At 44.0% G+C, this 23029-nt stretch overlaps 1 protein-coding gene across 3 annotated transcripts in view; it reads right to left on the minus strand.

Annotated features, from left to right (window-relative positions):
- Nucleotides 1-23029, minus strand: part of add3a (adducin 3 (gamma) a) — an 81180-nt gene that overhangs the window by 40866 nt on the left and 17285 nt on the right. The window contains exon 1 of one of the 3 annotated variants that reach the window (XM_084005015.1): nucleotides 21090-21222. The exons of the other annotated variants lie outside the window; for them this stretch is intronic. The gene's annotated coding sequence lies outside the window, so the exon portion shown is untranslated. Of the gene's footprint in view, nucleotides 1-21089; nucleotides 21223-23029 lie in introns of those variants that run through there. 3 annotated transcript variants of the gene reach the window in all.

The raw sequence follows: 23029 nt of genomic DNA on the forward strand, positions 1-23029 counted from the left end.
AGGGGGTTGGGAGATGGTATATTGAACCTAACATTCCTGTTTTTGACTTCACCCATGAAACAACTAATTAAACATGTTCTGTTCTACTTTCAAATAAATCTGTTGAAAACATTTTATATGGATGTTTTCTTATGACTTCTGTTCATATTTATGCTTGGATATAATATATTCCCAGTTAGTTCCCCTAAATTCCCATAATTCCCATTATTCCCATGGCAAGTTTCCAAATATGGAATATTTCCAAAATTCCCAAGCTTAAGTTCCCGTGGAAATTTACCGGACACTTTCCGTAAATTTACCGGGAATTTTCCGCCCCTTTGCAACCCTAGTTCTGAATGCACTGGAGTTTTTTGAGGAATTTTGGATGACGAGTCATACAACGGGCTCGTTGCAGTAGTCCAGTCTGGAGGGAATGACAGCGTGGATCAGTGATTCTGCGGCAGGGAAAGAGAGTAATGGATACAGATGGAGAAAAGGGCAGTTTTGGTGATGTGATTTATGTGGTGTTCAAAAGGCAAGGCTGCTGCCAAAAGTGACTGCGGGGTTGCGGATGTGTGGGAAGAGACAGAGTGGAATTGCCGCTGGTCAGGCTGGAGTTGTGGGTGGTTTTGGTGAGGGATTTGGGACCAGTGAGGATCGTGGCGGTTTTGATTGCATCCTAGATTTACGGTCAGTGAGGCGGTTGGTTAGGGTGGAGTGAGTGGCGATGGAGATGTAGAGCTGGATGTCATCTGCGTAGCAGCGGAGAGCATGATGACGTATGAGGTTGATCTTGAAACTTAATTGGATGTTTTATATTGTGACACATTACTGCATAGGCTAGTATCTGCAGCTGGCTGGGCCATCAAAGGCATTTTGCTATGAACACACACACACACACACACACACACACACACTGTTCTGAGTGTATCGTTACAGCAGGTGAAGATCGGACCTACGGACGGGGTAGAGTGACACTGTGTTTTGCATTCCACAGACGTTGGCTGGTTGTTGCCGGCTCTGTAAAGCAGGCCGAATCCTCTAAATGGCATCATGTGCACGTGGAGGACTGAAGTGGAGCGTTTGCTCAGGGGGCGGCAGCTGGTTTGTAACAACAACAAGAGCTGTCATCCTGCAGTCCCCACATGACTAACCCTCTTCTCCCACATTCTGTGTCCTCTATAATGTGCTCTTGGGCGTTACTTGTGCAGCTGGTCTATGAAATCGCATTATAGAAAATAAGCGTATTTGTATTAAGTAGGGCGTTGTTTATTGCGGTTTGAGAATCCACTGCAGTCTTAAAGAATATGTTCTTTTAGTGCAACCAACCGCTGAGAGAGCAAATGTCATTGATTAGTTTGTGGGGCTGCTCAGGGACGTCTACATCATTACTGACTGATTGGAATCAATGTCTGCATCATTGTGTCCTATATCCTATTTGAGTTTTAGATTATTTTTCATTATTACATTTCAATACAGTCGTTGGGACCACGTTACAATAAACAAAATGATCTGCATAAAACACAACATGGTTTGCGAAAAAGAAAAGAAGAAGAATGTTTAATGGAATGTCCATTAATTCCCTTGTTTCATCTGTGGTTTTGCATTCGTTGGCAGGCTCAGTTGAATACTGACACTGACATTATTCCTTAAGATTGATATAATATTGGGCTTGTGTGTTTTGCCCTGCCCTGCGTCTGCACATTCTCTTCCGCAGTGCAGTGAGTATGCCAAGTACAGACTGGCACAGGAAGGAGACTGATCTCCCTCCTCCTCCACCACCAACCCTTCTCCTGGATGTTGGTGCATCACTCAGCACTTTATGCCCAACTCCACTAAACTACACACACACACACACACACACACACACACACACACACAGTCAAAGCAAAGGGAACACATCAGACTGGCTCGTCTCTTAAAAACAGTTTATCATGGCCTTGTGGAAACCCAAATTATTGTTATTGCTTTGGGTTTGACTCATGTGACACATAACAGACGGAGTTAGACTCAACCAAGGCGGTCAAAAAGCGTTTTGGTAGTCTGCCGTCTCCACTCTACTGTTGTCAAGTCTGACGATTAACGGGTCCGCAGCACACCACAGTGCTCTTATGTAATCCTATATTTCAGTTGAAGTCATCCCCTCACTGACCTCTGGGATGATCCATGGACAAAAACACACAACACAACAGAGAGGAAGACTTGAGCGTCTCCTGGGCTAAAATGCATGCTGGTGTCCTTTTACTGCCAAAGCACCGCTATCAGCATTCTGTCAGCGTTTCCCACCAAACACCAGGCAGTAACAGGAGAGGAGTGAGGGGGCACGTTCACTGACGCTAACTGTTCAGGAATGTACAAACATTTGAGCTCATTATTGGGACCTCTGAGGGTTTTTTTTTTTCACAAGAACAGAAAAAAATGGTGGTGAGACCCCATTGTGGGAAATTGACTGATGTGGTAATGCTTGAAAAAACAAAACTCATTCAGTATTTTTGATTTTTTTTTTCTCAGAAAGCTTGTTTTGACTTTTACTTCAAACACCACTTGGCTACATGACAGGGAGGTCAAGTCTATTCCCAGAGGACAGTACGAAGCCACATGATGGCCTCCAAAATAACTCTTGGTAACTTGTCCGTTCATGACGGGAACGACGCGGGACAAGAAAGTCTACAGAGCAGATTGAGATGTTTACATCCACCGAGGGAAAAAAAAGAAAAACTTTATATTATTTTATTTTATGCGTTCTATGAAGGTCATGTACATAATGCACATTTATTACACATTATAATGCATGTATAAGGCTTTATTAAGGTCGTTATACATGTTTCTAATAATGCATGACAACTTTATAACAAGGTTTATAAAGTATTATAAGTGGTGGACATCATGTATTATAACTTCAGCATTCAAAACGCTTTATACCTCCATGCCCAAATGACCCCAGTGTTTGAAAGAGAAAAAAAAAAGAGTCCTGGGTTACACAGCACATTATAACTACCAAACTTTAGACTGTATGATCTATTATGATATGTTAGAGCAGTTCTTTGTGTCTTATAGCTGGCTAAAGTTTGGTAGGCATGGAGGTATAAAGCGTTATGAATGCTGAACTTATAATGCAATATGTCCACCACTGATAATACTTTATAAACCTTGTTATAAAAGGTGTCATGCATGATTAAACATGTATTACAATGTTTATAAAGCCTTATACATGCATTATAATGCGTTATAAATGTGCTCATGATGCATTATATACATGACCCTAATGATACTTGCTTTGGCGGAGACATGCAGCTTCGGGTACCGCTGAGGCAATAAACCAAGATTCAGGAAGTCAAGTGTGAGTAATACTGCTAATCAACAAAGGCTTACCACATGTCAAAACACTGCAGCCATTTATAAAACGGAGAGATGTTTTAATATTTTTATACTGTAGTCTTTCTGTCATTGACCTTTATGATTGTCAAAGCTGGCTGCTGCAGGGCTGTATTGCATCACCTGCTGTGTGCGTGCACACACACACACACACACACACACACACACACACACACACACACACACACACACACACACACACACACACACACACACACACACACACACACACACACACACACACACACACACACACACACACACACAGAGAAAACCTGTAAAGCTGTCACTCCTCTATTTATCCGGCTCTTAGCAGCCTGTCTGGTTTTACGCTTGTATGGGAGTGATCCTAAGTAGCCTCTAATCCATGTTTGAGGAGTAAAGAGGCATTTACAGAGCAGCTAATGTTTAACGCACTGAGACGCGTTCAGATTCACTTCCTGGAGCGCTCGCTGGGAACAATGCTGTCACTGTCTGAGCAGCTGAGTTACTTAGCGAGGAGAAAAACACACACACACACACACACACACACACACACACACACACACACACACATTATAGGGATGCACTAAAGCGTGACCAGGGAAGTCTGCCTCTGCCTCAAGGTTCAGGTAGAGAGATTACAAGCTCCTTTAGAGACAGAAGAGAAAGAGAGAGAGTATCTGATTGTGTGTGTGCGTGTTTTAAGAAGTTACTCCTTCGTGTTCTCTGCCAACGGAGATCAAAGGAAGCCTGGAAGTGACACTGGGAAGTAACCCCCCGGTCGCCACCTCGGTCAAATGTGCCATTCCAGGTCAAGTTGAACGAAAAGCCCCTCAGTGACGGATTGTTAAGGAAATAGTGTTTTCCGAGAGGAAATTTAGAGCACGTATGCTCATTTAGGGACCAAAATTAACCATGGCTCACCTTTCAATGCTCACGACTATAACTAAAAGATTGAAACAGATTTCCCTCCTTCCTGGTCACACGTGTCACAGCATATAATTAATACATACATGGGAACAATACATTTGAATTGGCACTGATTACACTTTCACGTGTCACTTGATGTGATTGGATTTTGGAGTCTGACACCGATATCTTTCCTGTCTTATCTTTCTTGTGAAAAAGTGGGCCACTGAACGGATTAAGTTGTGCTCCTGTTTAACACTCATGAATGCACGATTGTGTTTCCTGTCCAAAAAAATGCAAAGTGGAAGAATTCCCTGAATGCTTTTCCAAAAGGTTAGCTCCCAGTAAACGATGTAACAAAACATTGCCCCTCCTGTGATTTTAAAACAACAGGAAAGTTAAAAATGTAATTTAAGGTTTGTTGACCAAGCCCGATATGAAGTACAGGGTTTCGGTTTCCAGCTGGTGTTCACTCAGTTGCACTGTAACGTTTTTATCTGTGCTGCATATCGCGTGGGGAGGCCCTAGACCCGTTCTACACAGAGCCTTACAATACCTGTGGACTGCAATCACTCCCATAGCAATCACAGCATATCAGATAACCACACGCACACACACACACACACGCACACACACGCACACGCACACACACCAACAAGCGAATGCAAAAGAGAATAAACACCTTGTGTCAATAGAAAAGGAGGACAAAAGTTCATAGTAACATCACTTCCTCTACTTTTAAACACAGCTTTTCTTATGTTTTATGCTCAGTATGTTTTTGTTTTGCCGCTCAATCCATAAACATTTTTAGTCACTTAAAATGTAAAAATGAATGTCAAAAAGGGGGGAAGAGGTAGCATAAAGTGCAGGTTGACCTGCAGTAGCGAACCAGATTTAACAAACCACAAAACAAACCACAAAAGGCCAAACTAAATCTCCTGTCAAGGTTTAGTCCAAAATGGCTGGATACACCTTGAAGTAAAACTGTGAATAAGTGTGGGAGTCCATCACAAAGTAGCAAGAGTCTTCAATGAAACTGTGACAACCTACCAAACCTATATGACACAAAGAAGTGCTTTGTAACTCCACGTCCATCCTACAGGCCAATTCCTCTGAATAAAAGCCGTGAAAGGAAGGGTTCGCCCACTTATATCCCCGGCACTGAACGCCGCCGTGCGTGTAGCATGAAAGAAGGCAATGACCTTCAAACCTGGAGAATGTGCGTGTTTGCGTGCGTATGCATGTCCTAAGCCTATGTGTGTGTGCCAACACTAACGCCATCAGTTGATGCCGTTTAGCAGCCAGCGGTAGATTTGCTGTGACAATCTTAATTAGCCATTCAAAACACACTTGTTGCTTTGTTTTTGTCAGAATTCTTGCAAAAAGCTGAAACAGGCGAGGCAGTGTGAGGAGAGATTTCTGTTTGTAGTTTTTAAAAGTTTGATTGATTAATCAATCAGATGCTAAGTGGCAGCATTTAGCTTAGCATAAAGAGGGAGACAGGCTGGCTCCGTCCAAAGCTAGCACATACCAGTACTTCATACTACTACTATTACTACTAATAATACTACTTACCTAAAGAGGCCTGCAACCTTGATGTTATCATTAACTCTGCGGTCCTGCTTTGCCCAACCGAGACAGCTAACCAAGAAAAGGTCACCCAGGCTTTTATCTCTCCCAGACTTGACAGCTGCAAAACACCTTATTCTGGTATCAGCAGGCGATCCAACGACTGCAGCTGATACAAAACGCTGCAGCCAGGCTTTTAACGCGTACTAAGAGAGGTAACCACATCACACCAATCCTTCGATGGCCTTCACTGGTGACCTGTGAGTTTGAGAATTGATTTTACTGCTCGTTTTTAAAGCCTTGAATGGTCAGACTCCCCCAGATCTGGGATCTGCTCACTCCCTATGAGCCTGATCGCTGCCTGAGATCCTCCAGTGGGGCCCTATTAATGCATTATTAATAGTAAGAAGAGTGAAGAGGGGCACTGAAGGCTTTTCTCGATGGCCGATGTCGGTATTTTTGATTGACAGAAGGTTCATCCAATCATCAGCCAAGTATTTCTTTTTATAAAGTGCCTGGAATTCAAGATGTTGTAACGTGCTTGTTTAATACAGAAACACATCAATGTGTGGTTTTATGCAAAGCTTAGCTAACTGGTTTGAATGCACACAGAGAGGGGAGTACTGTCACGGAGAATTCACAGGTTCAAAGGCAACCATTGCTGCTCCTATACAGCACACTACCATCGCTAATATCCACGCAGGTCTTTTATTATTGGTACAATTAAGTGAATTGCTCAGTAAAGTGATTCTGACATTGATGTTCATTAAATATAAAAAAGGATTACACTAACAAACCCAACTGGAATGTTAGAATTAACTCTGACACACAGACACACACACGGAGTTTAACAGGACCCCTGCTTTAACCACGCAAACAAAAACAATCCAACGCCGGGTGTTGCAGCTGCTAACTGCTACCGTATGTCCTCGCCGCCAGCTTTATAGGCAGTCAGGGCTGCTCCATGGCTACACGACAACAATATACTTTTACAGGAGGGCTCAATTAGCTTTGGTGTGAATTACTTGACATTTTCTCAAAGCTCTTACTAACATCAATACCTGACTAAGAAAACCACGTGGATTCCTTTTCGTTGACTACACTGGGTTTGTTTTGTTCTTTTATAAACTAAGCCCTGATGGTTTCTTCAAACAAGAACAACCTTTGTAAAGGGTTTCACGGTACCTGGTTAAGATTCACATCACAAGCGAGGGCTCGGTCAGTCTCTCTATCACTCAGACAGCACTGCTGACCACAGCAGCATTTAGTGCTACAGATAACTTATTAACCCCAAATAACACTTTCTGGTCACTCAGTTCAAACAGTCCGGGTATCCATCGCTCTAACAGGGTTCTACAGTCACACCCGACAGAAGTTCCCATAATGCTCTGGGAGTACAAACAGGAATTACAATGTTGCCATGGAATCAGTTTCATAATGCCATTTTTGGACCTGTGTGTTCGTGGCAAATGTGCACCACAATAAGTATGCCAAATTAGCTGTAAGCACACATACATACAACTATAACTTTGGCCCTTTGATACTGAAGAAAACTTGTGATGATGTGGTTTCAGATTTCATGATATGAGTTATGAGTTTTTTTTACTTAAATAGATGTATAGTGGCCTCACATCTCTTTGACCTCCCTTCAACTTTACGTGAACTTTCTGATGTTAACTTATTTGCTTGTTAGTGTAGCCTGGTGTGACTAATGTGTCAGAAATGTTCAGCCACGTTATCAAGATCCAGAACTGCAGTTTCTCTGTCCTACAGAGGAGGATTTATAACTGTTGTTATATTTATAAAACCCCCTGGAGGGATCCCACTCTATGCTGCAGTCGCTTATACAGTCCCTGCAACAGAGGACAAAAATGCACATTTTGTCCTGGATTTATTTATTGTTTGGGCAGTCTCACAGGCAAAAGTTGCAGAGCGAAGCAATACGATTGGACTGTGTGTCACTATTACAGGACTAGCAGATGATTAATTAAAGGGATCATTTTCTGTTGGGCAATAAAACAACATATCTGAAGCACTATATAATACAATTTAATAACAGGGAATTTGTCTTTGATGCCCCAGAGCAGACAATTGAAAGCAAACAACAGCAGTTTCAAGTAGGCAACGTTGTGGCGCCATAAAGCTTAGCTGTTCATTTCCAAGGCAAATGCTTTCTGTGCCAATCCCTCCTCGCCAATCTGAGCCTGTCTGCACCAGGTGAGCACACATGAACTGACATGTGGGAACAGATAAACAAATGATCCAAGCAGTGCAAGAGTAGCTTTGGGTGATCTCTGTCCAATGTTGCCCAATGTTGCTTGAATTGATGCATGGCAGCTGCATAATCCCTGCTTGCAACAAGCTTTTAGAACAGACCGGCTGGAGTCAAATCACCTATTCATCCATTATGAAATATCTGCTATTTGTAATATCTGCTATTTTGCATACAATAGGACCAGTAATCATGTGTATCCAGATGTTATTCAGTCATTTTTCTCAGCTTTGTTGAGCACAGTTATGAAGTAGTGAGCCACAGCAACAGCAGTGATCCATCAACTAATGGATGCAATGTGGCAGTGCGTCTGAATGTGGCCTTTTTTACAGTCAATAAGGCCTTTTTTTCGTGTAAGAACACAGTCACATGGCGGATCAAAAAAACTAGGATTTTAATGACTATGTTTATGCTTTGGGGGGAAAATGGATCTTCTTGAAATGTTTGTCCAATGAAGCAGAACTTTTCCACACGGAAAATCATTTTTACCCGCCGCCTTGACTCTCAGCTGTAATAAATGCACATCAACAGCTGGGCTGCATTCCACATTTTCACACTATCTGAGATTAGTTGCTGAGGAGCGTCGAGCGATTGACTCCGGACGATAAGGTGGGAGGAGGAGCAGTTTTGTAATAACACCAAACACTAAGAAAAAACAGCACATAAACTTGATGGAGGGAGCTAAAGTTCGAGGGTTCACTGTCAGTTCATGAACTCTCCTTCTCCCTTTTCCATAGAAGCGTCCGATTCAAACACGCCTCATTCCACCGATTACACATTATATGAAATCTAATTATCGAGAAAATCCTGCATTGTTCCTTTTGTCAAATTGAGTTGGACTGTTGTTGCTAAGGGACCCACGACTCATCTGTGGTCAAGCGACGAGGCTCAACACTGACGGGGCGTCGGCCAGAAAGCTGGTGTGTGTGTGAGTGTGTGTGTGTGTGTGTGTGTGTGTGTGTGCTTGGGGACTATCCGTTACACAACCCGAGGAAGCAGACGGATTCGATAGGTCGGGGTCTGCGTCTGGATGAGGTCATAACACACAAAGCAGAACTGCAGCCCCATCACTCCCACACAAACACAGGGGCACAAAAACAGTCACACACTCACACGGGTTTCTATGGCAACTCCAAACAAACAGTCCGTGCATGTGGTGACCCCACCCCAGCAGAAAAGAGGGAGAAAACCGAGACAGCCAGGCAAGAACAGACATAAAAGTAAGAAAGCGAGAGCGGAGATGAAGGCGGCGGATTCCGCTTCACTTCACGCTCGATGTCTTATTCATAGCAGAGACATAAAAAAAAAAACATGAAGGGAGCATTTCTCACAGCCCATAAAAGGTCCTCAACTGTTATGAACTTTATGCCTAAACTTTTATTCCTAAATCCATCCTCAACTTTTGGTAACTTTGTTTCTAAAACTGGAGTCTCTTGTTCAGCCACTTGGAAATACTTGATTTCACAAGCAGACAGAGGAATTGTGAAATAGCCTCTTTTGTTGTTCCACCACCCATGTCGCAGGCTGAACACACAGTGACCACACAGGCCGCTGCCCCCCCCCCCCCACCCCCCCACCCCCCCCCACCAAAAGGTCTTTCCATTCACCTTGGAGCTCCAGAAACAACGAGGGGAACGACATGCAGCTTTGTATCAAAGTAAAGGCCGGTTATTGAGGCTTAGCAGCTTCCAGGTCACTCGAGGTTGAAAACGCCCACATCTGCACATTAAAACGACACTGGCTCTTATTTGTTTTGTTGGTTGAACAAACCTCTGACCCATCGGAACCTTTGGCATTTTCCAAAGTCCACCCAGCAGAGATGAAAGAGGTTATGGGTTAGATTCCACTAAAGTAGTAGGCACCTATGGGTGGCAGGCATGACAAATCCTAGATGTGTTTCACTGCTTTGTGATTGTATGGATGAAGCAACAATTAGTCATCACAATAAATCTGTTTGGCATTCTACATTAAAAGACAAAGTTCAGTAGAAATGCTTCGGACAGATAAGGGGATATTTGAATGAAAAATAGAATACTAACAGTAGTGTGCAAGTCCCAAAATTTGCTCTCTGGGCAAATCCTTCTGGGCTGCAGCGTGGACCTGTGAACTGTGCTTCTAATGGGTGGTCTCCACAGACTGGAAATGGGCCAGTGGGCTTTGATGAGTGTTTCAGTTGAAAGGAAATCTCAGCATGTCTCTACCACAACAGGAAAGGAAATGAGCGGAGTTCGTCTCAGTGAGTCACTGTCACTGTGCTGTGACCCTTTCTATCATATCTGACCGCTCAGTGACACGCTGTCAGAACGGGGGGGGGGGGGGCCTCCACAGTGTGTGTGTGTGTGTGTGTGTTTGTGTGTGTGAACCCCTCCATGTTTCCGGGCCTGTCAGGCTCGAGCCTCGGGGGGTTGCGACACAAATCAATACAAAGCATCCATCATGGAGAAGGAAACCGGCCGCAACTGATGCTGATGACATCCAGGAGGTCAGACATCTCGCTGCACAGGCCCTCGGGGTTTTTTCTCCACGCCTTTTCAACAATTCCTTCACTGAGATTCGTTGCCATGGAGAGTCCAGCCAACACGGCTGAAGGTGAAAGGATGTCAGCCTTGAGAAGGAAAGAAGTCCATTTAACACAGGCTGTGTCCACCAATACGCCATGACCACGCCCACTAAGGGGACAGGAAGCGTAGACAATCTCAAACCATTGGCCAGGCTTGTAATGAGTCGTCGTTGATACGGAGGATCTTTGGTGAGAATGTTGTGTTTTTGCACATTGGATTGAATGTCATTCCAGCTTCTTTGTGAATCTGCTTACCAAAGTTATCTTGGAACAATCGCCATCTTAGTTCTGTTCGAAGCCAATGCATAACAACATGTACTGAAGCAGAGACGCTTTTGGGATGTCTGGCCCTCGACACGGGGCCAGAGCTCTCTATTAAGGGGCCCTGGTGTAATTTAGGCACCATTTCCCTCCATTTGTGGTCCGTTTCCTTATCACTGTTATTTTGCGGTTGTCCAAATGTGTGTGTGTGTGTAGGAAGAACACACTTCCTGTCAGGATATGGGGTCCAGCCGGGGACCAGAAGTCACAACTTTCTGCTGAAGTCAAGTGTGTGTGGTGTGTGTGTGTGTGTGTCCTTGTGGAGCATGCCAGCATGTGGAGACTCCTGTGTGAATGCCCATGTCCCGATTGCTCTGACCGCTAGATGAGTATACTTCATTTAATCGAGCGTAGGGAATTTTCCTCCCAAATCAGGGGCTCACGATGTAGCAGAGCTTTCAGTCATGAACTCCTCAACAGCAGAGCTCCAGATGAACCTGAATAAGACCAATTATCAGTGTCTCTCATGCACCGTGAGCATAGTGGAAGGCTTCACTGACATACAGACTGGAGATAATTAGACCACCAAGGAGCCGGGGCCTCATAGCTGGGGCCTCATAGGTCTCTCCTGCCTCTACTCTTTCACATCCTTTCTACTCTCTCCATTGATCTTCTTTGCCTTCTTCGTCTGTGTTCTCCCTTCCTTGCACCCTCTCCCTCTGATCTGATCGAGAATCACGCTTTATTAACTGAATCATGTCATGCTAGGGAAAGAAAGAGAGGAGAACTATATAAATCAGGACATATCAGAAACTTAAATTCAACGTTGTCATAAATACGATTAAATTTGAAATTTCTCTTAACCAGGATCATTACTAAGTCAGTGTCTCTGGCTGTCGGGTGACTGGGGAAAACTGCAATCATCACACCATCATATGATATCTCACATGATCTTTTCATTGGCATAACTGAACTTCTATGCCTTCAAAACATTGAAAAGAAAATGCCAAATGGTCACAATCAACAAGTAGCATTTTTCTTTACAACTCGGAGCATTTCAAAGAAATTGCGATGCATGAATGGAGCAACTGTTTGTCTGGAGTGCTTTTGATTCCCCTTAGATTAGAGAAAAACATGCGATACCATGGTACGACGTCAAGTCACCAATGAGCTCACTACCAACTGTACGGATGTGGATGAGTGTTTCTGTGAATGTTTGTACAAGTGGGTCCAGCTGTTTCCTCACATACCCTCCACATCGCTACTTACACACCAGTGCACACACAAACTACCATCCTTCCCAGTGGAGAAGAGCTTAACGGATATCCAAAGAGAAGCACCGTCGTCATTGTGCCAGGCAGTGAGGCCCAGACCTAGTGATGCAATCAGGAAGGAACACTTTGAAGCAACTGACGATCGCCACAGCTGAGTGAAGTCAAACTTCCCTGAAAATCCTGGTTGTACTGAAGTGACTTGGGAAACTTTCTGGGTCCAGAAAACCCAAAATCCAGCTTTTGAAAGAGCTACAAGGTGCTCTCATATCTATTTGGCATGTTGACCAGAGGATCTTTTCTCCACCATCGTCTTGCAGGACGCCGCCATCACACGTGTCACTGTCCCCAGACAGGGAACATACCAACAGATCTAATGATATCTTAACGAGGACGAGAGCAAAGCAGACAAAGGAAGGATTACACAACTGATTGTGGATCATGAAGCACGAGGAAATAAAGATCACTCAGATGTTGAAGAGAAACTCCTTTTTCTCAACTCATTTGTCTGATCATTTTAAACATTTTGAGAGACAAAAGAAGAACTTTCATCAAAAGGCTAAGATTCAATTAAAACATCATGAGGAAAAAGGCCTCTCCTTCACACTTACTCAACGTCACAACAATTTAATAACGTTGCAATCCCACTTGGATCTTCACCAGGTCAGGAAACCACACCCATATTTATATATCATGCACAATAATAATTAGGCAAACAAGCTCTTGATGACACACAATGACCAGCTGCATGAAGTGGGCATGATTGTCAGATTCAAGAAGTTTCAGACCCTGTTAGACGACTCGAGCCCTTTTGTATTCAAAGTGGGCATTTTTTTCTCTGACTTTGTAAACTTTGGAAAGGTTATTGATGTTTTGCAAAGATGCTCATGAAACCAGAATCCTCACAAACCCTTGGAATGTGTCTTCAAGTAACAACCTTGATATCCTGCTGGCATACCTACGTCATGCCTTTGGTAACCAAAGCAATCTTTAGAGGGCATCTGACCCAAGGTGCTGATGTCATGTCGGCTTCCATTCACGTCCACGTAATGATTTAAATTGGCATCACAGACATGTGATCTCACAGTTGGACCGATGTCAAACGCCACAGCCTTCTGGGACGGACATGCAGGCTCTCGTGTTACCAGCCAATTAGCCACCGATTTGTCGGCGAGGCAGGTAAATGCTGGGATCGCCCCCGGGGCCCACATTGCAGTGCCAGTTTAAATTATTATGATCAAACACAGTGAAATGGAGAGAGAGATGGAGACAGGAAAAGAGGAAAAAAAAAGGGGGGTGGAGATGGAGAGTGACCTCACTGGAGGCCTGTTGTTGAAATATTCATCTTCTAGCCTACGACGAGGGCAGCAAGAAAGAGACTGCTTTGATCCATTTTTCAGATGTACAAAGCGATACTGCCCCCCCCCCCCCCCCCCCCCCATGTGCTGTCTGTACAATGTCCTCATCCATCATCATCAGTTATTGGATAAAAGATGGTGGAAAGATGAATAGGAAACACAGCCTCACCATAGATTATCCCTACTTTCAAGCTAGAACAGAATGTAGTCGATGGACATGAAAAAGCAGAACAGTGAGAGGCTTTAAAGACAAGTGATTTGACTCGGTTTACAAGGTGCCTGATGGAGCAGACAGACCGGGCATTTCCGATTCGTTCTCCCACACATGCTTGCACATGCACACATGGTGAACTATAGATTCAGTTTTTCCAGGGTAACGCCGCATTGATGTCCCTTTCAAGTCCTCCCCTCTGCTTAACCAATCAGAAAGAAAATACATTTTAAAAAAATTAATGGAAGATTTATGGCTAGTTGGTGGGCGATGTGAGGTTTGACCGTATACTCTATACGGGGCAAACTGTGAAAATCATAGAAAATGAGATGCCATCAGAGGTCGGTCATCAACAGTGGACAATGCTGGATGGCTTTAACAGAGGAGTGTGCAAGGGGGAATTATCGGATGGTCTGATTAGCTGCTTCTGTCAGTAAAAATACACTTGATTTCTACTTATTATGTGATAATGAGCTTTTTTTTTAAACACAGTCTTATTCGACAAAATGTGACTTGAAGTTTTGAATTGACAAACGAGTAATTCATGCCAACATTTCTGTTGTTCCCTCCTCTCCTCTCTCTCACATCCAGCTGTTGCATCAATCCGTCTTCCTATACGGTTCACTAAGACCTCAAAGTTCATTTTCCCACTCTTTGTTTGGCATCCAGTTGGGGGCGACTGCCTCACGCCCTCTTCTGACCCCTCCTCCATTTCCCTCTCTCACCCACTTTCACTCGACCTCCATCCCTCATTCCTTCCATCAGTCTGTCCTCCGTTTCAATCATGCCTCCCCTCGTCTGTCTTTCATCCCCTTCGTCCTCCACCAGGTCCTCCTCCTCTCTCACACTCTGTCCACTCTCCTTCTTGATCGAGAGAAGGACAGTGCGGCGTCCTGGCAGCTCTCCACCCTCCCCGCCTGTGCGGAAAAATAAACAAGCGTCCACATGTTCCCAAGGAATTTTAATGACTTCCATAACTCTGACTTCTTTACCTGCCAAACCCCAAAAAGAAGTGAACTCTGGACCGGTCGCCCCTTAGCACCGCTGATGACGAGCTTCGTGAGCCTGAGCTGAGAAGTATCCTGAGCAGCTTTACAAGAGGCTGGAGGTAGAAAAATGGAAGTCCAATAATGGAAACATATTCATCATCGGGTAGCACTATGCCAAATCAACTCTAATGGCCAGATTATACACACGCACAACACGTTCAACCCTTTACATCAACCAGCTGCAGTGGCGTGTTGAGCAGCTACCAAAGCAGGAACAACTGCACCGTACTTGGAACCGGTCTCGGTCTTCAGCTGGGCTGGGGCATCGCACTACATTGATTGGCTCAACATTTGCGGTGCTAAACCTTTGGGCATCTCTAAGTCCTGTGTCAGGTAGTGAGGTCACTCCCCTGTTATTGTTCTCACTTTGAACTATTTTTTGATCTGTGCATCTTTACAGAGACATGATTGCTTGCGGGGGTCTCTATATAAACCAAACCTTGTGTGCTTTGGCTACAGACTTTTATTTTGAAGTGATTACAGTTGCGTAGACATGCAGCGGGCATCCTGACATGATAGTTCCTTGTTTGTCACTGTCAGAGGGGAAATCCTTGTCAGAGTGTGTTTTAATAGGGCCCTAACCCACAGACTGTCAGGTCAGAGTCCAGTGACCTGAGCTGAGAGAAGACATGAGGCTAAACCCTGTTGAGGGCCAAGTGAGGGCAATAAATCTGGAGAATTCAGATTGTCACACTCAATATGATGTAGGCCTATTTAAGAAACAGAGAAACAAAAGAACCAGAGTTCCTGCAGTTCAGAATAAATTGTCCGTCGTAGACTCTAGAGATCTAATTCCTGACTCCACTTTTAACATGATTTCCAATTAATTTGTAACAGAAGATCAGTTTTTTGAACTTTGCGAATCCTACAAATCACCACACCGCCTTATTCAACACGAGAGCTGCATTGCATCCGTGCATCTTCATGTGTACGGCCCTCTCTTCAACTTCATTAGCAGCACATTACGGAATCAGATTAGTGTTTTATTACAGATGTGTGAGCGGTGGGGAACACCCAGCCCACTGGCAGGACCGCTGTTTAGATTTCTGATCTCCGCCGTTGTGTTTTTCTTTCCTTCTCGACCCGGGGCCAGCTGCAGAGGAAATGACAATACGCAGGGAAAACAACAGAGATTAATAACACCTCCTCCCATCTACTCATGCTCTCAGCTCATTTTCCCCCCATCAAGTTACTGGTCCTTTTTCTATACATGTGGCTTGTTCAACCTCCAAACCCCGCTTCTCAATCTCCATTTGTGCTCGTTTCATCTCCAAGGTTGCGACCCCTGACCCATGAAATTGAGACGTCACTCCGTCTTGCAAAAAAACTCAGGAGGCTCCTACACTCGCAGACTCCGTTTCTCCCCCTCGTTGTACCCTGTCCTCTGTCATGCGTGAGGAATCTGGGCTGTGTTCTCAGACTTTAAGCCCACAATGACTAGCAGGCCTTGGAGACCGGACCCACAGAAACTCCCCCAGAGTTGTGATGTTAGAGGTTTATGGCTCAACACTGCCGAGAGATGCGTCTGTTCCTCTTTGTTTTAACTTAACGACTCAACGTGCATCTGAGTGGTAAAGCCCTATAATCCCATCTTTCCTTTAGTTGTCAGCGTGTGAGAAATGCAGGTACACACACTTTAAAACGGCAGATGACCACAAAGAGCAGATCGGGATGAGAAAATACAAACTGACGATCTCCTAGCTCTAATCCACTTTGTGTGACAAATGTCAGGAGACAGAAGGTAGGAAAGCAGAGTCACAAGTTCAACATTAACAGGATTCACAGAGACAGAAAGAGGATAAAGGTTAGAAGTGAAACATGAAAAAAAATCCCCTTTGAAGAGCACTTTCAATGATTTGATTCCCTCAGAAGCGGCTCAACAATCCATTCCTTTATGCTAAGCTCAGACAAACACTCTTTTTTTTTTAACTTAAGACCCACTTGTGATTGTTAAAAAAGGACCACCTTCCCAAAGGTATGTAAAAGCATAATGAGAAAAAGGAAATATGCTGTAATGAGCTTAACCCATCACTGCCTGCTGACATTATTACTGGTGATTGGTTGTCTCCCACGTCACTTCTCCCTTTAAAAACAAAACCATCCATTTTGTGTCATGTGAGGGAACGTTAGCCACTAAATGTGGTCAAACATGTTTGTCTCCACCTGATAATATGTTGCAGCTGGCTGATTGAAATGATACATTCTACTCTGATGTTCATGCTTGATGTGAATTCTTGGCATATTTTGATATATAAAAAAATGCAAATGAGGCCCTACTGTCTGGATATTCCAGCACTAAGGAGACTTTAATTATTGAAAAGACAGGCAGTGGTAAACACAAGCTCTGCTGTAGTAACCAGGGTTGGTTATAACATCAAACTACAGCTGGTTCCAGCATTGAAATCTTCGGCCTCTGATGCAATTCCCTTGATGGGAGGTGTGGGACGTCAAACTGGAATTCCTCCTCACTGAGCCCTGCTCACATATCCACTTCTGGACGGGAGAAAAACCCCATCCCGACTTCGTAAATGACTTCCAGGTTTTGGTTAAGAAGGAGGGAGGGGAGGATAGAAAAAAGAAAGGAAGAGAAAGGGATTTAAGGGGAAATTGGGAGGTTGTGTGCTCAGCCATACCCCACCCCCCCAGTCAATATTTGCCAGGACAGAAAAGCTTCCAACTGAACGATGAAGTCATTGTTTTTGAGACTTTAAAAATCAAGGTTGTGTGTTGTTTTGCAGCGTATCCCAGGGATGTCATGTGTTTGTGCTGGTTGGTTGGTGCGATTATCACTCGTGTGGAATGTGACGAGGATCGGACGAATAAAGCAACATCCGCCTTCAAGTATGCTCCACACTCCATGCCACACATCACATTATTCCTTTTCATTCCCTTTCATCAAACGGCTACAGGCTTCCCCTCTTCATTTCTTACAAAGCAGAATGTAGAACTTCAGAAGTGATTACTTGTACGGCATCGCAGGGAATTAGCAGTTATAGTAAAAATCAATGTTTAAACATTACAATAAAAAAATCTCATCAAACACAATTCAAACCTTTTTTTCTTCACTTCCCACAGCCACCAAAACACCAAGAATGGCTTCAGTTGGTTGCGGAGTGGTTTCTTCCTCGACTAGCTTGAGTCTACTTTTCAACCAACGGCAATAAGGGACCAGTGTTAGTTTAATGCAAAACATTTTTAAAAAAAAAACCTGAAATTCACCCCGACGAACAGCTGATCTGGTGTAAGGCAACACCTGCAGATAAAATATTTGCAAGCCGGAAAGCATAAGCTCAAAAGTAAACGATGCCCTCAACTGTGTGTGAGAAATGTCCTGTTACATCGTGTCCCCGAGGTCTGAGTCATCTTGTGGTTTTAGTGGATATTGGCCAATATCTGGTGGAAACTTTTACTCACAGTGTCTCGCAGGATTCAGTTACTGATCAAACGAGCATACGTCACTTCTTTAATTTGCACATCAAATGTATTTAAAAACGCAAAAAAAGAGCCATTACTTGATCCTCAGTAGGCAGACTGTCAGAGGAACATTCTCCAGGTCAGGAATTCACCAAACACCTGCAGTAAGTCCAACAGGTGCAGGTAGAGTCTCTCCTCTTGCTCTACAAATAACAGCCCATACAACTTCAACGTGGTATTGGTTTCACCTTACAAGCCTCGACACATTGCCCGACTGGGGTCAAAAAGGTTCTAACCACCGCTTCAGCCATTTAACTGATAATATCACCCGGAACATAAAGGATGGAGTGAACTTTACACTACTCACTAGACTCGGACGCTAACTGCAGCAAGATCCACACCGCATCAATCCTCAATTTTTGGAGTCGTTTCTAAGAATGTGATTAAGTAACATCGCTGTTGGAGGTGAGTCAACCAGCCTATGTCAACAAAACACCAAAAGGGTTTCATCAGCCAGAATGTGACAGCAGTTTGTGTGCACTTCTATACAAATAATTAAGCAATCATTTAAAACACACAAATAAACACAAGTACGTACGTACAAATGACATACACACACTGTGGTCGGGGATGACTTTCTTGAAAGCAAAATTAAACGCAGCTGACTTGGACAGCTGGAACCCATGCTGTATGACATAATCGCAGGACGGCTTGCCAAGCTATTTAACACACACACACACACACACACACACACACACACACACACACACACACACACACTTCATAAACCAGTGATTTATAACACAAGTTAGAAAGAAGAGTAACACCCATTTCTTGGACGATAAGACACCCCCTTTCCTGTCTCTTTGTAACACACACACACACACACACACACACACACACACACACACACACACACACACACACACACACACACACACACACACACACACACACACACACACACACACACACACACACACACACACACACACACACACACACACACACACACACACACACACACACACACACACACACACACCCTATCATCTGACCTAAAGTGGAAACACAAGGAGAGGAACTGGGGAGGTGCTCGGGTCACTGATGTTGATTGAGACACCGGGACCATACTTCATCTCTTCGGCCTCAGCGTGGAGGAAACGTAACCTCTTTTGCCTACTTTAAAAGCGTTATCGAACTACACATCTGACGCTGAAGTACAATAACTCACATGTAACGCTGGGAAATCAGTCTTAATTTAACACGAAGATGTATCGTTAAAACCATGACCCCAAGAGCAGACATGTGGTGTTGAATTCGGATGAATGCATATTTGCCTGGGGAGAGGAAATCAAGGCCAGCAGGACCGCAAATCATTCGGCCTGAGGCAGCAATATTTTCTTCAAGGGCCCCGGCGCACAAAGTCATGAAACAATGAGACAGTCTCAGAGAATGGCCAAAAGATGAAGACCAAACAAAGCCTGTTGCAACGGTCTTGTTTTATTACTTCTCTGCAAAAGAACTCTGGACAAATATTTGATTTGACGATGCAGGATTCGCCAGAGGACTGAGGTCATCGCCATGGCAGCAAGCGCCATGGAAGCAGGATGTGTATGCAGATCAGACCTCTCCTCTACAGAGTTGAATCTCAAAGCAGAATATACGACACCTCGGTAAAACCGCTGCGAAGCTTGAGACTATCAGCAGATGGAATTCCACTGAAACAAGCCTTTATCTAGTGTTTTGAGAATGATGAAGAAGTGTGACTATAATCAACTTTTTTTTTGGCATTATACTATTCCATGGGGGGGGGGGGGGGGGGGGATTTCTCTTTAAGAAGAAACTGAAAAAAGGAACACTTGAAGCTTGGAATGCAAATACTTGATCATGCAAAAAAAAAATAAAAAATATGTTCGAAGCAAGTTCAGGGGCTGGTAAACAGATAACAACGAGAGCAAAGAGCAACCAAAACCACAGATTTTACCATCACTCAGTCAGCTATCAGCCTATGAAAGGGGGCCTTTCATAGGAATACCCAGAAAATAACAGCCACAAATAGAAACAAGCAGCTCTATAGAGGTCCTTATCACAGGCCTGCCAATGGGAAACAGACACCTATGAAAAGACAAGAGAATGACTAGAGCACTTGACTGGATCACGCCGCCCTTCCTTCTGGGGGTAAAGAGCAGTTTCAGAGTCACAAAACAAGAAGAAAAAACTGTAGCAACGAAAGCAAACAGTAAGTTAGAATAAGTCGCCTACAGGCAATAGCTCTCTTATCAGTGGGCCAGAGGCATAAAGCCCAGCCCCCTCTATAAACTACCAGCACATGAACCTAACCCCCCCGCCATCACCACACTGAGCATGCTGACACTTGAGAGGGCGGCACCTCTCTTCTGCACACAGAGAGCCATCGCGGGGCCCATTCACAGCTCCTGGCTCTATTCTTCTCCAAACTAAAAGCGACGTGAAAGGAGGGAAGAGGCCCTCTACTATTTCATTTAGCATGAAGCAACCAAGGCAGGAAGTTTTTTTTCTGTTCTCTTCCCCACTTTGATGTTTCTCACGTAGCCTGAAACTTGTCGTGCATGAGATACCGAGAAACATAAATAAAATAAATAATGATAATCATGAATGAGTTCATCACAGATTGCTGCTGTTATCCTTGGCACCGTCGGCTCTAGGAAATGTCACAACTGCACAGACGCAACAAGAGTAGACAGCAATGAGACAGCAGCCTTGATGGTGGAGAACACAGCATCCATTATATCACCGAACACACACACACACACACACACACACACACACACACACACAGAGGAGACAAACACCGAGCAACAATCGAGCTAGCGTCGTCGAGAAGTCGCACCACAAACCTCCTGGAAAGCCGGTCAGAGTTGAGCTGCTGCGTCTGAGTTGTGATCCACCTGCACTGCAGCGAGTCCTCTGTCTGTGCTGCTGCTGCTGCTTCTCTCTCTCTCTCTCTCTGCTGCCCTCTTTCCCTCACGCTCCTCCCATCTCCCCTTTTTTCTCCGCCTTTAGTGCCCTTCCTTCCCCGCTGAAGCAGGAGCCGCTCTGCTAAACCTGCCACACTGATAGAAAGCACAACTTATCTGCTGCATAAGCTGCAGACGACGAGCCAGTGTGCAGAGGGTGGTGATAGCGGTGGGGGGTAGAAGGGGAGAGACGATGGGGGGAGGCGATGGGGGGAGGGTCAAAACCGATTGAAATTCACACACACACACACACACACACACACACACAAACACGCAGGAGTGAGATGACCGGGTCCTTCACCCTCATGCTGCTTCAGTGATCATTTGTGGAAAAGACAAATGATCAAAACTGGAAAGTCTTAATGGATGTATTCTTATTATTTATCATTATTCCCTCTTACCTTCCCTAAAACTTCTTATCGACCCCTCCTTTCTCTCGACATCAAACGGAATTTAAAATCCTTCTTTTCCATCATTGTTGCTCCATTTTCCAAAGTCTTTGGCGAGACAAAAAGAAAGAAATGCCAGTTTCTTTCAGCAAGGTCTGACAAGGGAGCCTTCCCCTTACTTTCCCTCCACTAAAAGAGTCCCTCCCTCTCCATTATTCCTCCAAAATACATCCAGCACTTTCCCTGATAGCAGCTTAACAACCTCCTCATGTGAGGAATCTCACCTCCACACAAAAGAGTTTGGAGGACAATTTGACCGAATCAGGTCAGGGAAAAAAGCAGAGAGGTGCTGGTATTTAGAAATTGGGGAATTCACATACACATTGGCTATTTTGTGAGCTGTTGTTTATTTGTGCTTTTTAGAGTTTCAGAAAATACAGACAAGCCAAACTCCCTCCATCGTCCTTCAAAAGGAATAGTTCAACATGTTGGAAAATGTGCATATTCACCATCTTGCTGTGAGTGAGAGGAGAAGGTTGATGCCACTTTCATGCCCTGAAGCTAAAACTGAAGGTGGCAGTTAGCTTCACAGCATAAAGAGGGAAATAACTCATTTGTAGTCAGCCACATAATAGCGCTGTTCAAATACTCAAATATAAATTTTGGCTTCCTATCATTATCAAAGTCAATACAATCGTGATTTGCATATTGACAAAATTAAACAATTTTTGCATTAATCAAGCAGCCCTGCTCCATAATAATCTTATCTTTGAACAGAGCCAGACCGTTGCCCACGTTTCCAGTTTTTTTTTCTTTTTTTTTCTGGAAATGAAAATTTCATATTTTTCTCATCTGGATTCTCATATTTCCCCAAATTGCCAAACTATTCCATTACAAGCTCAGAAATTGTTGGTGGACACTGTCGGGACTATATTTAAGAGGAAACAGATTATTAATATGTTTTAGAGTCATGTTGTTGTGGTTAGGTTGTGGTTAACTGAGGTGATAAAAAGAGACGGGGAATGACATTAAGGCCCCGTCCACACGAAGCAAAACAAACTTTTTTTTCTCCGTTTTGCCTTGGTGTCGTTTCAAGAAAATCTGCGTCCAGACGAATCCACTGAAAACGACTCAGTAGTACATATTCCAGGCCTGTATGTGGCGCTGTTTCTGCTAAAAAAAAATGCCAAATAAGAGACGGAGCGTGACCGGATATTTGCCGTTGCTATGGCAACATGTGAGAGTTACGGCTAAATATCCACCCAACCACCCGATCAATAAACACCCATGAGATGACAATTTGGCCCGTATAAATAAAACCAACAATAAGCATCAACAGCCGTCACCCTAAGGACCTTGGCGAGGCATTGTCACACGTTGGGATGGATTAATTCGACAAATAAATGCCTACATTCATGGGAAGTTAGCTAG

Source organism: Eutrigla gurnardus (genome assembly GCF_963514095.1).
Source record: "Eutrigla gurnardus genome assembly, chromosome: 3".
In the NCBI taxonomy this organism is placed as follows: Eukaryota; Metazoa; Chordata; class Actinopteri; order Perciformes; family Triglidae; genus Eutrigla; species Eutrigla gurnardus.